This window comes from Desmodus rotundus, chromosome 10 (assembly GCF_022682495.2).
Source record: "Desmodus rotundus isolate HL8 chromosome 10, HLdesRot8A.1, whole genome shotgun sequence".
NCBI classification, from domain to species: Eukaryota; Metazoa; Chordata; class Mammalia; order Chiroptera; family Phyllostomidae; genus Desmodus; species Desmodus rotundus.
In genome coordinates this window covers 90,025,709-90,040,372 of record NC_071396.1, presented here as the reverse complement: position 1 = coordinate 90,040,372, position 14,664 = coordinate 90,025,709, and the positions used below count along the sequence as shown (strand labels likewise).

Sequence of the window (14,664 nt, the reverse complement as noted above, 5' to 3'; positions counted from 1 at the left end):
ACTGGAGCAGAATTGGTTCCTGAAAATGGAGTGCCAATGTAACAGAAATCTAAAACATGTGGACCAGAGAAAAGAGGCTTGCCTTTATGAAGTGGTCAAACATTTGTCAACACCATTGCCTGTGACAATGTGGGAAATAGAGAGAAGATCTAATGAACTCATGGATTTCACTGGATAGACTTTCAAGACCGAATGTAGAAGTTGCTGACTGACTTCTTCTAGCAGTATATGATAAAATATGAGGAGAGAATTGAAATGCCTGTTAAGTTATTGAGCAGAATTTAGAGGAAATCTAAAGGAACCCAGGAGATTAAGAGTTTGAAATAGGGATGTTTGTTATTTCTGAGTTCTACCAAAAAATAGACTTTTAAAGTAACAAAAGGCTTTAGGGCTAACACCAAATCCTTGTGGGCTACCAGAATAGGGTGGCCTAAGCTAAATGTTTCTGTGACATGACTCTATGATCTAATATTTTAGACCTCAGAAAGATTTAAAGATTTGCCTTAATAGGGCGTGTAATACTCTTCAGAGTATTCCCTGTACTTAAGCAGTAGAGTTTCTAAGAATATTAGTATTGTCTCACAGTAACCTCACTGGGGCCCAAAGTAAAGAAGAACCAATCTTCAAGATATTAGCATTGAATGGATTGTATTTGATGGAGTGAATTATGATTTGGCCCACAGAAGTTCTGCCAATATTCTAAGTAAATGGCTAAAATGGACTAAAAAGTACAATGAAAGGACAACATTTTTTTGTTTGGTTTTTATTTCATAATCATAAATGTCACTCTGTAACTCAGTTGGACTTGGAAGGGTTAGGGAAACTATGGGACCCAATGAACTGCGGAGAGAGCACAAAGATTAGAGAAAGCAGATGAGGGTGAAGGGGTGCCCTCCTGAGCTACAGAAGGAATGCTCTGGTGGGTAAGATAAAACACAAGTCATACGTATGAAAGTTGTCTGCAGTCACAATGGTGATCTTCTTGCAGGTCTTGCCATTCCCAGACCTGTAGTGCTCCAAGGCTGTCACAACATCCATGCCGTCTTTCACCTGGCTGAAGACCACATGCTTGCCATCCAGCCACTCAGTCTTGGCAGTGCAGATGAAAAACTGGGGACCATTTGTGTTATGTCCAGCATTTGTCTTGGACAAGATGCCAAGACTTGTGTGCTTCAGGATTGAATTCTCATAATGAAATTTCTCCCTGTGATGGACATGCCGCCTATGCCATTGTGGAGTGTGAGTCACCAACCTGGCACGTAAATCCTTGAATAATTCTGTGAAAGCAGGAACCTTTATAAGCAAATCCCTTTTCCCCAGTGCTCAGAGCATGAAAGTTTTCTGCTGTCTTTGGAACTTTGTCTGCAAACAGCTGGAAGGAGACACAGCCCAAGGGCCCACCGTCAGTAGCAATGCCGAAAAACATGGTGGGGTTGACCATGCAGTGCTGCAAGGAAGCTCCAGCAGCCCCATGGAGAAGCTTGTTTTTAAAAGAACCAAGACCTCCAGCCTAGCTCTTAGCTGACAGCCAACACCAACTTTCCAGGCAAGCAGGTGAACCATTTGGAAATGGATGCATCAGCCTCAGTCAAACAGTCCACCTGATGCCATGCAGAGCAGAGATGACCCATCCCACTGAATTCTGCCCAAATTGCAGACTCAAAAACAAAACAATATATTGGCATCATATTTAGCCATTTAGTTTGTCATATAACAATAAGTAACCTACACAGTTCTATGAGGTAGAGGACACAATGGTTCCGCCGTCTCTTGGATTATGAGCAGACAGAACAAGAAAGCTCATAAAAATGGACAGATTTTCTATAGATGACACAAAAATGTAATTCCAGAAGGGAAAAAAGTAGACATTGATATCCACGCAGATTGCATGATAGTTACCCATGGATTTAAGATATAATAGGTATAAGGTGATTCAGAATTTCATAATATTAATTATAGATAAAAGACATTACTATGGCAAAGTTGAACTACTACATGAAGTTGTTCTCATATATCTCTGAGGATCTGAGTACCTATAGACAATAGATTCTGTCAACATTGAATGCAGCTGAGTAGAAAAATCATTGTGTTGAGAATACATAGTTCTTACCAAAATGAAGGGAAAAAATGAATTTCCAAAATAAAAGGTATTATAAGCAATTCTAGCCTCACAAAGCCTTTGGTTGTAGGTGGAGGAGATCACTCTTATCTTGAAGAATACCGTTTCCTTAGACAGATGATACAAATGGTCTAGGAGTAGAGATTATATAAAAGCTGCTGGTAAACAAGCTAGAGGCTTTTGAAATTCATGAAAAATGACAGTGGATTGGGTCTGTACCTCAGGACGATTTAAAATTGTACCTGCAAGTTTGAAGAATAGACTCATTTTCTATACAGTATAGCTTCTGCCATTGTTTTTTTATGAGTTTGTCATTTGGAGGATTCAGAAAATATAAGAAAACAAAACAAACTACAAATTTAAGTATATTAATTTGAAGACGTGAAATCTTCGAAACAAAAATCTTCGAAACAAAAATCTTCATGTTGGTAATTATAACAGTAGAATTTCAGGGAAGAATGCCTTGCTCTTGATATCCACAGCCTTCTGGGGAATAGAAATGCCCTGTACTCTCTCCTGTACATCCTATTGGGCAGCTGTCTTTAATTTTATTACATAACCTACAGTATATTTGAAGGAAGTAGTGAGGAACGTACTTTTGGTAAGAAAAGCGTGCAAACACAATCAAGTGCTGTGTGAAAAGTAAATTTAAACACAAATGATTTGCTGTGGCAATAGTCACTTAGAACTCATTGGGCTCTTTTAGGAGTAAAAGGCCATTCCAATATCCTCTAAGCACAACCCTTACCATGCATATTTTTAATCGAAGGATAGGTGAAAAGGCACGCAGTTAATTTGCAACAGGAGATTCAGTGACTGAAGATAAAATGAATTAGCTTTCTCTTTATAAAATGACTCAAGGTCCTGATTTACATCATCTAAAGTAGAAAAATCTAGATGCTCATGTTTTCATGAATTTTGGGAATGTCACCAAAAACACATTAGATGTAGCATATGAGGGGACCTAAGTAAGTTAGAAGAAAAATGTTCTTTATCTCCTCTCCATTCTCATACTTTCTATTCACTCAAGTTGCCTGTGCACTCTATCTCAAATATCCCCATGTTCCTTTCCCAGTAGCTTTGAACATTATTGCCTATATATTCCTTATGCGTCATTATTACATATGGTTTTGTGCATTCATTTTATTGTTTTGCATATGCATCATGTTCCCAAATATATACAAGCACAAAATTTTTCTGAGATGACTAAGTGGCCAATGAATAGAAAGGTACTAGGATAATTTGCACATCTTTCAAAAATATTGATTGAAAATCTATATGAAATTACTAGGTAGAACTTCTTTCTTACCAGATTCTCTTCTATATTAATAAATATATGATTCCTTAGTAGTATAAATTCTCTTCAAGGTCTGAAAGATACTGAACATAGTCCTTTCTTCTAAAGAACATCTGTTTGAAAGGTATAAATGTTATTTTATTGGTGTTTAAATCCCCCCTTTAATGATTAACAGGATAAACATTTTAATGTATTTACCAATATTCTCCATATCACTTTGTAGAGGGACTAGCCTTTCCATTTTTTGACTGTAGTGGAGAGAAAACAAGAAAACACACCCTCTTCCTTTTCTTGTTTTTTTCCCACACTCTAGGTTTTCACTAGATCTGGTTGACAAATGTGCTCCCCGAAGACTCACAACTCCTGTGACTGCTAGTTTTTCACATTTCTCTAAAAGCTCACTGTCCCCTGGGCCCTTTGCATTTGATATGTATATTGTGCATTTTACCAGCTCTAGGAGAAAAAGATTGCTTCAAATTTAAAGTCAAATAAATGTACAGAAATTTTATCTAGATAATCAAGTCAGTACTAGACAGCTTTAAAACAATCTTCAAAATGGTGGCGGGCAGCAAAATCAAAATGTTAAATAGAGAATAAAACACCTAAAAACAAGTTATAGTTTGAATACTTAGAGAGACACTTAGACCTTGAGTTTAGCATTGGGGATTTTGATTCTAGGCTACCTTTGTGTACAGAGTTGTGCTTATTAGTGCTTGCCCGAGTCTCCTCTCAGGGTTTACTGCAAAGATTCAATGAGAAAACGTGAACATAACTCTGCAGTCCAGAATTTAAAAATACACTGGACAGAATAAATATGTAAGTATTAAATAATTAAAGTAAAATTATGGAAATATAAGTTGCAAAGAAAATTGATCTAAAATTTTTTACCTTAACTTTTTAATTATATCTAAGTTAAGAAACAGAACCCAAAAGTTAAAAACAAGCCATCAGGTTTAAAGGTCACCCTTATTCTGGGCTGTCCTAAAGAAACACTATCTTTTTTCACATCTTTCAATAAGAGATAGGTAAATTCAATGGTATACTTAACACTTTTCTGTGAAAGTTATGCCCATTGTGACTTTTAGCATCCTGCACCAAGGTGGTTAGCTTCATTTCTGGACCGTAAAAGAGGATGCGGTTGCTGTTCTCTTGGCAGAGCTGGGCGATGACTCATCTCCAGTTGCTGTTCTCTGGGAAGTGAGCCTGAAGGCCTTCCATTGAGCAGAATTATCTTAGTAAAGCCTATTGCCATTTAGTCTTTGGGTTTCTGGAGAAGGTGTGTGCCATTCCTCTGCTCTACTCTCTAGAGTCTGAACTAACAGTATTATTTGGGGAATATATTTGCCAATTAGCCCTGAACACAAAAATGCTATTTGCATAAAGCAAATTTTCAATTGCTCTTGAGGGGGGAAATGTAGTCTAGCGTTGTTTTCTTTTTTGTCTAATATGATGGTGCTTAGCAGCCTCTAAGAGGAACACATGGTGGGAAGAGCTGGAATTGCTCAGCTTGACAAGGAAAGGAACTCAAAAGTCAGATCAAGACAGCTCTGGGTACTCACAAATGCATGTTATATCAGTCATATCTGCCCTGAAAAAAAAAGAGAAGGACAATAATAGTGGGGGCTTCCAAAGAATTGCTATCTTTAAGGATTTGAGGTACCAGCACCCACAGCTTATGCCCCTGGGAAAATGATATTATGCAAAGAGACCACAGCAATGAAGGTGCCTGCCAAAGAAGGCACTGCAGGGAGTATACCAGGCTCGAACCTAAATATATAATTAGCTTTTGAATATGTTTCATGAAAATGTTTCTTCACATTTCAAAAGAAAACAGAGCAAAAGGAAATCAAACAGGAATGAGCGAGAGATTTCCAGGTTGAAAGTAAACAGTCTGTGATAAAAGTCAAAGATGCCATCAGAAGGCAGGATTCCTTCGATTCTGGAGCAGAATTATGTGGATTCTGTATAGGAAACTCTCTTCTTCACCTGGAAGAGAAGGTTAGTGAATCTGGGGAGCTACTCGGTGGAAAACAGCATGGCCCAGATAAGGAAAAGCAGCCTAAAGGTGAGGCCCATCGCTGCTCAGGCAAAGGAGGGCCGCTCTGCTCTGAGAAGGCTTTCCTGCCTCCCGAGGCTTTCGGAGTAAAACCTGCTGAGCTGTCAGGCAGAACTCTCCTTTTCAGACCACTCACTGATGATACTATGAAGGTTGTTCTAAGTAGGAGTGCTGGAGGTATGCAATGGACAAGGAGCAAAAATGAAGCCAGTCTTCATCCATTGGGTAGCTCTGCGGGGCATCTGGCTCCAGGTATTTCAGCAAAATTTAGCCTTAACTTACATTTGAATGCAACTCACACACGACTGCCTTCACACTTCTTGGAACTTGGCACATGTTTGAATTATTATTCTCACTAGTTTCCATTTTTATTTTCAGTATTTACTAGTAAGAGCCTAAATGAGTGTGTTTGTTAAGTTAAGCAAGTTTGTTAAGACAGCAAGTTAAGAAAAAATCACCATTTTTTATCGACACTTGAAGAAATTAGCTTATACTGAATATGAGGCAGTTGTGAGCTAGAACACATTCTTCCCAGCTGGTAAGAAATGATTGTGCACAATTCTCCCAACTCTGAGTGTGTAGTCATGTTAGTAGCTTGAAATCAGCTGTGCTAGGAATGTTTACACCTAAGACTGGGAAATGCTACACATCACTGCTTCTCTCCAAGGGACAGAAAGCCAGTAACTAAAGGTTTAGTACCACACACTGATGATGGGTGATGATGTCTAGAAAACATCAGATCTATCAATCACTAAAGACTGGGGTAAAATTGAGGCTACTAATAGAAAGACAGTTCAGGCCAATAATTAATGTGAGGAATTTTTAATAAAGGAGACTCTTCTTCTTCAAACATAGATGGAGAGGTGGATAGATAGATGATAGATAGATAGATAGATAGATAGATAGATAGATAGATAGATAGATTCCAGCAACAGAGTGGGTAATTACTGACTTACTTATAAGAAAAAAAGAAACAATGCTTGCTATTAGATTGCACTATATATCCCTATATAACAGTTTGCAGAGCACAGGCCAATAATATCTTAATGTCTATAGAAGTAGAACTTACTATTTTGAGTTATTATTTTCCATATTTTACAGGTAAGGAAACTAAGGCTCAGTGAGGTTAAATTCTCAAGGTCATACAGCTTCTGGATGACAACAGCAAGAGTGGCATTTTTTCAGTTCATTTTCATTCTATTTGGTGCCAGAGAAAGACCTGTATATTGTGACTCAGATGTTTTCCTAGAAGGCAACTGTTATTATTTAATACTATTCTTGGGTCATTTCATTTTCTTAGGTATGTGTGAGAAGATGAGCCACAGCCCCAAGCTCATCCCTCATTTATTGCACATGCTCAGCTTCATTGAGGTTCCACACTGGTTGTCCACCAGCTGTTCAACGTTACCTCCTTACTAAAGGTTGTGACAAAACCCCAGAGAATAAAATGATGGCAATCTGTCAACCAGTCATCATTACATGTAGTTTTCATTTTTCCATTGTTTTCTGCCTTATGTCACTGTTTTTAGTGTGTGAAATGCTCATTGTTTATTTCTGCTCATTTCTTTCATCACTATTTTTAATTTTAATGACATTCTACCGCTAAGGATATTCTTCAGGGCAAAACTACACAAAATTCTTCAGTGAAGGGAAAGACAAGGACACATCTATTCCTGTAAGAAATCCGGAGGTGCAGGGTATTTTACCATCAGCAGCCTCGAGTGTGATGGATGCCTTGATTTACGTTTTAACCCCTTCGGATTGTTGCTGAAAATTATGATAGAGTGGTAATTTACTCACTACCATACTCACAATTTAATTGAAGGAAATTGAACTTGAATCATCCTGCAAGCAACCAGAATATTATTTAGCTACTTAGAAGTGTGAAATGTTAATTATGTCATTGTTGTTCTCTACTTGCCCCTTCTTTCTAAATCTAATTAAAAAATCAACAAACTTTATTAACTAAAATTAAATACCAGCTAATATGATAAGTATAGGCCATACAAACATGAACATATCAATAAAGGCACTACCCTTAAGGACTTTATGACTGTGTTCCAAGAAAATCATAAATAAAGCTATTTATAATAAAATGTGATAACAAATACATTAGAGATAGGAACAAAAATGATAATGGGATAACAAAGGAGAGAGTTTCAGCAGGAACTTAGGAAGTATTCACAGTACGTAAGATATTTTATCTGGACTTTGAAATATGAGAGCGATTTCTTTATATATGTGAATTAAGAAGAGTGTCCTGTGTACTAAGTCAAATATGGCGAAAAGTCACAGAGGGTCTGATGAAATAGTATGCAGTGGTTTTGGTACAATGGAGATAAGGATTAAAAATTTAGTAAAAGATAAATTGTAAAGAACTTTGAATGCTAGGTTAACTTTTCAAAAATTTATCTCATAGGTGTTGCTGGCCCCCGTGGAAGTTTTTAATCACTCCCTGTGTTTATGTATGAGCCCCACAAAAGATTGCACTTTAATCTCATTCTGATTCATACTCTGAATATTAACTAAAAACAGAACATATCCTCGGTTGAGTAATTCTTGAATAAAAATTCTCAATTCAATTAATTTATACTAAAAATATTTTCCAGTACTTCCTCTGTACCTCAGATTCTGCTAGGAAATCAAGTATAGAGGGGAACAGTATAGACATGGTCTGTGACAGGCCAGGGTTATGCTTTGCAACATTAAAAACAATTTTTTTTAAAGATTTTATTCACTCACTCCTAGAGAGGGGGGGAAGGGAGAGAAAAAGAGAGGAAGAGAAACATCAATGTGTGGTTGCCTCTCATATGGGCCCTACTGGGGACCTGACCCCCAACCCAGGCATGTGCCCTGACTGGGAATCAAACCTGCAACCCTTTGGTTCGCAGCCCATGCTCAATCCACTGAGCTACACCAGCCAGGGCCACGTTTTTAAAAACTTTATTCTGAGTATTCACCTGACTGTACAGAATGATTTTGGTTTAAATATTAAGGATTAGGAAAATTTCTGAGATTTTAAAAAATGACCGTCATGATTGCCAACCTCTTTCTACTTGGAGTTTGTGGAACTAACTGCTTGCTGCTGAGTCACCAAGAAGTCTGACTAATTTTCAAAACCATAGCAGTACTATCACCAAAATGTTAGTGCATATAGGTACCCACCGTTTATTGTATGACCCTTAGAAACCAGTCCCTGTACCTGTCAGTAATTTAGTTGATACAACCTTGTAACCTCAGTAGTATTGTTACCTCTACTTTGTACATCAGGAACCCCAGGTTCTAAGGGATTTGGTAAATTGGCTACTTTGTAGTGTAGTATTTAATTTCTGCAAGTAAATCCAAAGTCAAATTTTTCCGGATCCCGGGATTTTATATATATTTGTTTATTTATTAATATATTACATAGGGAACTGAAGAAGTCATCAATGGATAGGGATAGGTCTTTCCATTATGGAAAGTTATAGTCCACATATTGGTCCATATATAATTATAGTCCAATCTATGGACTGTACCTACAAATCCAACATAACTGTTTGATTCTAGAAAGAAAACAAAGTTTCACATACACATCTAAAAGTATTGTTTTTTAATTAAAAAAACAAGAGTTCTGACTATTAGAATGCACAGATTGATGGATAGATAGTAGGTGAATAGATATTGAGAAGATGAAAGCCTAGCAATTAGAGTGTCCAGGGATGGGCGTAATGTTGTATTATCAACAGATATTTTTCTAATAATCTTCTTTTTTGTTATAAATATTGGGCTTTGCATAGGGCAGTGGCTGAAACTTTATTCACAATTGTTTCAACCGTCTCAGTTCCTGAGGCTTTGTAAACATCAGAGCAATTCTGCTATTGCTGCTGAGGATAGGAACTTGAAAATAGCATTTTAATTGTAGATGCAAATTGAATCTGCCAGGGAAACTCTTCCACTTACCCATTCACTGCAGACGAGGTTTTCCCTGCGTGGGCATTGTGGTGTTAAAAGATGGGAAGTGCAAACTTAGACCTGCAGTACTATGATCTGGGATAAGTAAGAACAGTAGAAACCGTAAAAATCAAAATAAAAATCTCCCCACCAGACCCATAACCTCAGCTTTTTTTTTTTGTTGACTTTTTCTTGAATTTCCCATTGTCTGAAATTATATTTCATAGGGCTTCCCAGCCATTAAGTGACTTAATAAGTTGTAAGATAAATGGCTACAACACACACTAAACATATAGATTTTAAACAGGGCCCAGGTTTCTATCTTAAACAGTATTAAAATGAGAACCGTACAGGAATCAGTGGGCTCCAGTCTGTGAGATGGAGACCTGACATTGGATCTCGATTAGCGGCTAGTAGGTCTGCAGTGAAAGTTGCTTCCTTTTATCCCCAGAGATATCACTTGGCCATGAAAATCAGGTTACTTTAATTCCATTTCATGATCTCCCTAGGAAAGGACACACTATCTTCTTCTCATTGCTGGACTCTTCCGATTCATTTGCATGCATTAACCTTCATGGTGTTTGTTGAGTTATTTGACTCTTTGTAGATCATGAATAATTTCATTAAACATTAACAATTTACCCACACTGTGTCTTTGTGTATTTTTAAACATTTACAACTTGTAATACCAAATAAATATGTAATAGGTGGGGCAGGGTTTCCAGATTTTAATATTGCTTAAACCTGTCGTGTACTGCAACCTGTTGGAGCTCATATAATATTCAGCTCCTTAATTTAGCGGCAGAGCTGTTATCATATGTTGATGGGAAAATAACAGCCATGTTGGGGCTCTCCAGTCACTAATAATTCCTATTTTGACTTGATTAGCATAGAAATGTTCTTAGATTTATGCAGTGTCAGGGGAAAATGTATTAAAAATACTCCTCAGGGTTCTCTCTTTCTCTCATTTTAATCAGGCAAGAGAGAAAGAGTCTTGTCATGCATGACGCCCAACTTGCCTTTCTTAAAATGTGTTATGATGGAAGTTTCCAAAAAGAAAATTTGGTAAAAGATGACATCAAAGTATATTTTATTACACAGTTTTGAGTAGGAACCATTGATCAAATAAACCTCTTCAGTTTGACTTTCCCAGGATGTCCAAAATACTGTGGAAGGATGAATAAAGACTCTGCTGACAAAGATATTTCAGCTGAGCTCTGGCCAGATCACCTCACAAATGGCAAAGCGTCTCCTTGAAGAAATCCTAAATAGTGAGAGCCCAGTCAGCCAAAGTTATAAAATAGTTTCCTGCACATTTCTCTTTCTCTAAACATGAAAAAGCCAAATCCATCTATTTTGACATATTAAGAGTACTTCTCAAGTACGTGACCGAATAGAATTTTGTGATACCACAATAACACTATGATAGTCAAAAAGACATGGCCCTTTAAAAATCTCAGCATTTATTGTGTTGGAAGGAGGTGAAAATGAAAAGGAAGGGGCAATGCTAAAAGAAACCATAGATGAGTAGCGAAGCTCTGTGAGATTAAAACTGTAAAGCAGAGGTAGAGCACAGCGATCCTGTGAGTTGCACGCTAACTCCAGCACTGAGCCTTCCCTTAAAAGGAATTTTCAAAAGGATAACTGAAGTTAAAACACAAGAATTGTAAATGATCAAATATAAATTAGTATCTACCTTGGAAAGAATTGGTCATCTCTTAATAAATACACGGAATCAAAAAAAAATCTAATTGAAATAAAAACCAAAAGGCAAAAATAATCAAGGATAGAGATTAAAATAAAAAAAAAATTAGAAAGATATGCTTTAAAAAAGTGATTTTAAAGTTATGGTTAGAAAAAAGATCAATTCAATGATATCTCACCTTTATGTAATTAAATTTATATTTATCTGATCTGTTTTATCTTTTCATGTGTCTTTTTGGATGGCTGATTATTTTTTTAAACTGTTCTTATTCTGAACATGTTTTTAAAATCAAATTTTGAAGATCCAGTAATTTGCATCTCCAACTTTAATCTCATTTTTAGTTTAATCTTTTCAACACTATTTGGTGCACATTTCGAAACCATTCAGCCTCATATATCAGCACGTGTCAGACAGATACAAGCTACCCTCTTATAAATTATCTTGGTTTTTTCTTTGCCATGCAGAGCATATATTTTCTTAAAATCTTAACTCTTTTTGCCGGTGGAACTTCATTGTCCTCATAGGCTTCTCCCAATTCCTTCTTCTTACCAGTATCACTTAACAAGGGGCTCTTCTGGATTATTATGGAGCAATCATAAATCTGTTCATGAGAAATGTGTTACTTTCATGAGGTTTTGTTTTTATTTTAATTAAAGACAAGCAAAACTGCTATCTTACTGAATGATTTGCATTTTGCCTTTGTACGTCTAAGGTTAACTCTGTATTTCCTCCCCAGCTATCAGACTCGGAAATATGTCATGGTCACCTTTTTCCCAAGGTTACTATCATTTCCACTTCACAAGCTTATTTCTCCACATTATGCATAATGACGGTGGGAGCTGTAGTTCCCCTATCATTGCCTTGCCTTTCTGAAAGATGAAAGTGTCGGCTAATGTATTAAGATCTTGTGAGATTAATTAGGGTAGAGTCCCTAAATTGAATACCAGCCAGACATTTTACAAATATTTACCACATCAAAAATATGAAATGCCTAATGGCACAATTTTATAATAAACAAGAAGTTACAAGACTTTACAAGTCATATGCTTCAAAACTCTGTGGGAATGAATAAAGCTATGCATCAGAGAACAACCTAGATTCATGAGTCTGGTTGCAAGTTAGCTAAATATACAAGCTCACCCAATGTGCAGGAAGAGGCAAAAGCATTTTGGCAGAGAAAGGATCATGCGTACATACAGGGCAAAATGGTTAAGTGCTGGGGGTGCAGAAACAGAGAAGATGGGATTTCGTTAAAGAAAATAGCCTAGGTTCTTGAAGGCATTTTCAGGACAGTAAGAATAGTAAAGACAAGATCAAAGCTAACAGACTTCATGCCTATATGCAGTAGAGGTCATGAATATGAGGGGCCTAACACTCAACTCTCAGAGGTGGGGGTCTCGTAGTGGTTGCAGTCAGGCTGACCAGGTCCAAAGCATAGTCAATACCTGAGAGAAATGCAGTTTCAACAAGATTTCATGACGTCTGCAAGGGCCTCGGGATACAGCAGTGGGGCCATGCCCTGTGTGATAAGATCCCCTGAAATGAATGAGAAGCCGTGAACCTTAAAGGACCACCAATATAATAACATTTTCAATTCTTTCCCCAATATTCTGCCACTCAAATAGGACCATTTGCCTTGCCAGTGGGTTCTGTTCTATGTGCCATGTGAACCGCACAAGGAAGTGGCTGATGTCATTCTACAAGAATTGCTTAAATGCATGTATGAGCTCATGCAGAGGAACCAAAAGATAGCCAAAAACAACAGATGCATTGAAATAGAAAATTAAGAGAAAATCCCACACACAAGTAAAGGAGCCAGATGAACAACCATGCATGGATTATTATTTTTTTATAGTAGAATGTGTTTTATTGAGATATGTTGTAAGGGCACAGAGGAAAGGCATCTACAGCAGGGAACACTTCTGGGAATGGGTGACAAAAGGTAGGCCTCTAGGATCCCACACCAGCAGCGGATGGCTCAACCCCCTTCCCCACACTGGAAAGCCCCTCAACCATGACACAGAGTACTACAAGCCCACAGAAGGAGTTCCATGAATGCTGAAATTAAGGAGGGACCAAGGTACAGGAGGCACCCTCTTCCATAGAAACCCCAGACTGAGGCAAAAAGTACAGGAAGAGAGACAAAAATGAGCAAGAGACCTCATAATCTCACCTGTCCCCCTCCCCGCCTCTACCTGACACATACATCAGCCACTGCAGACACAACTCAGCCATTGCAGACAACAGAGGGAAAATGAACACCTCCCAGACCCCCAACACACTCAGTCCTGAGTCCAGTGGCCAAGAGGGAATAATAAGATAAGCAGGTGTGATTCGGCTTTACTAGGTGTCAGTCAGGACTGGGCAGGGACCATGCTGGGGGAGCAGGGCCTGAACACGGGGCAATACTGGTCTTCAGGGCAGTGGTGGGAGTTCAGGGCTGAGCTCTACAGGTCTGGTTGGGTTCCTCAAAGCAGAGCAACTAGTGAGGGGAAGGTTGGTCTCATTGTCTTTAGTGCAAGAGGATCAATGTGGGAAGGGTAGGAACATTGCTGAAGAAATTCGGGGAATGGCAACTACAGAGGGCCTGGATGAAAAGGGGGTTATGAGTCAGATAAGGGGCGAATAAGGCATCTGGTGAGGAGGTAGGGAGGGATGGTTGTTAAGAGAAGGAAGAAGAAGCAAAACAGATGTTTCTAAGAATGCAGAAATGTCCAGCTGTTCTCTGGCTTCCCATCTCCTGGACTTACAGGCCCTACCTGTTGTCCCACATGGAAGCCTTTGAGTACACACGTGTTGGGTAAGCAGTGGCTGGACCACGTAGGCAGAGGTCTTCTTCAGGCTCTCAAAGTGGACCAAGAAGTCGTTCAGGTTTGGGAACAGAAACCTGAAACAGTGGGGCTTGAACATACGCAGCACATCCAGGATGTCATAGGAAATCCACAGGGATCAGCTTGTCTCCTGCAAACAGAAACCTCTTCCCCAGGAACTGCGAGAAGAACTTCATCTCTTCAGGGAACACCTTCAAAAAACTCAGGCTTCAGTTACTCAAAGTCAGGGGTGTAGCAGATCCTGATGTTGTACATTCGAATGTCCATAACCTCGTCCTCCAAAGTGTTCGTGAGAATCTTCTCTTCCTTCTCCCCCCAAAGGCTGTGATTGTGAGCAATGGAAGGAAGGATGGTATTGCTCTGGGTGAGCTTGTGAGCTGCGTCACTTAAGAAGGGAAGGCTGGGGGAGTCCAGACCCAGACTGAATTTCTCACTCAGCCACTGGCTCCTGTCATAATCTGAGCATCCCCCATCCTGTACTTCTCAGAGTTTCAGTCTGTGTACTCCGAGAGTGCACCAATGCTGTGAACCAGCCTGCGGATGTCCCTGTAACCCAAACTCATGGCTATGGTGCTGTCTTTGGCACTTTGAGTAGTGGAACTTTTTCCAGGCTGGGCTTGAAAAGTATGGTTTGTCCCAGAGGAGGGGCAGGGCCCTGGCAAGGTTTTAAAATGAATAAAATTTGGCATGAGATGTGGCAGATATATAGAGTGGTAATTAAGGTAA

The 14,664-nt window shown here is 38.6% G+C and overlaps 1 pseudogene; it reads right to left on the bottom strand.

Annotated features, from left to right (window-relative positions):
- Positions 1 to 900: 900 nt before the first annotated feature.
- Positions 901 to 14,627, bottom strand: LOC112322881 (glutathione S-transferase Mu 1 pseudogene; annotated as a pseudogene).
- Between the last annotated feature and the right edge of the window lie 37 nt (positions 14,628 to 14,664).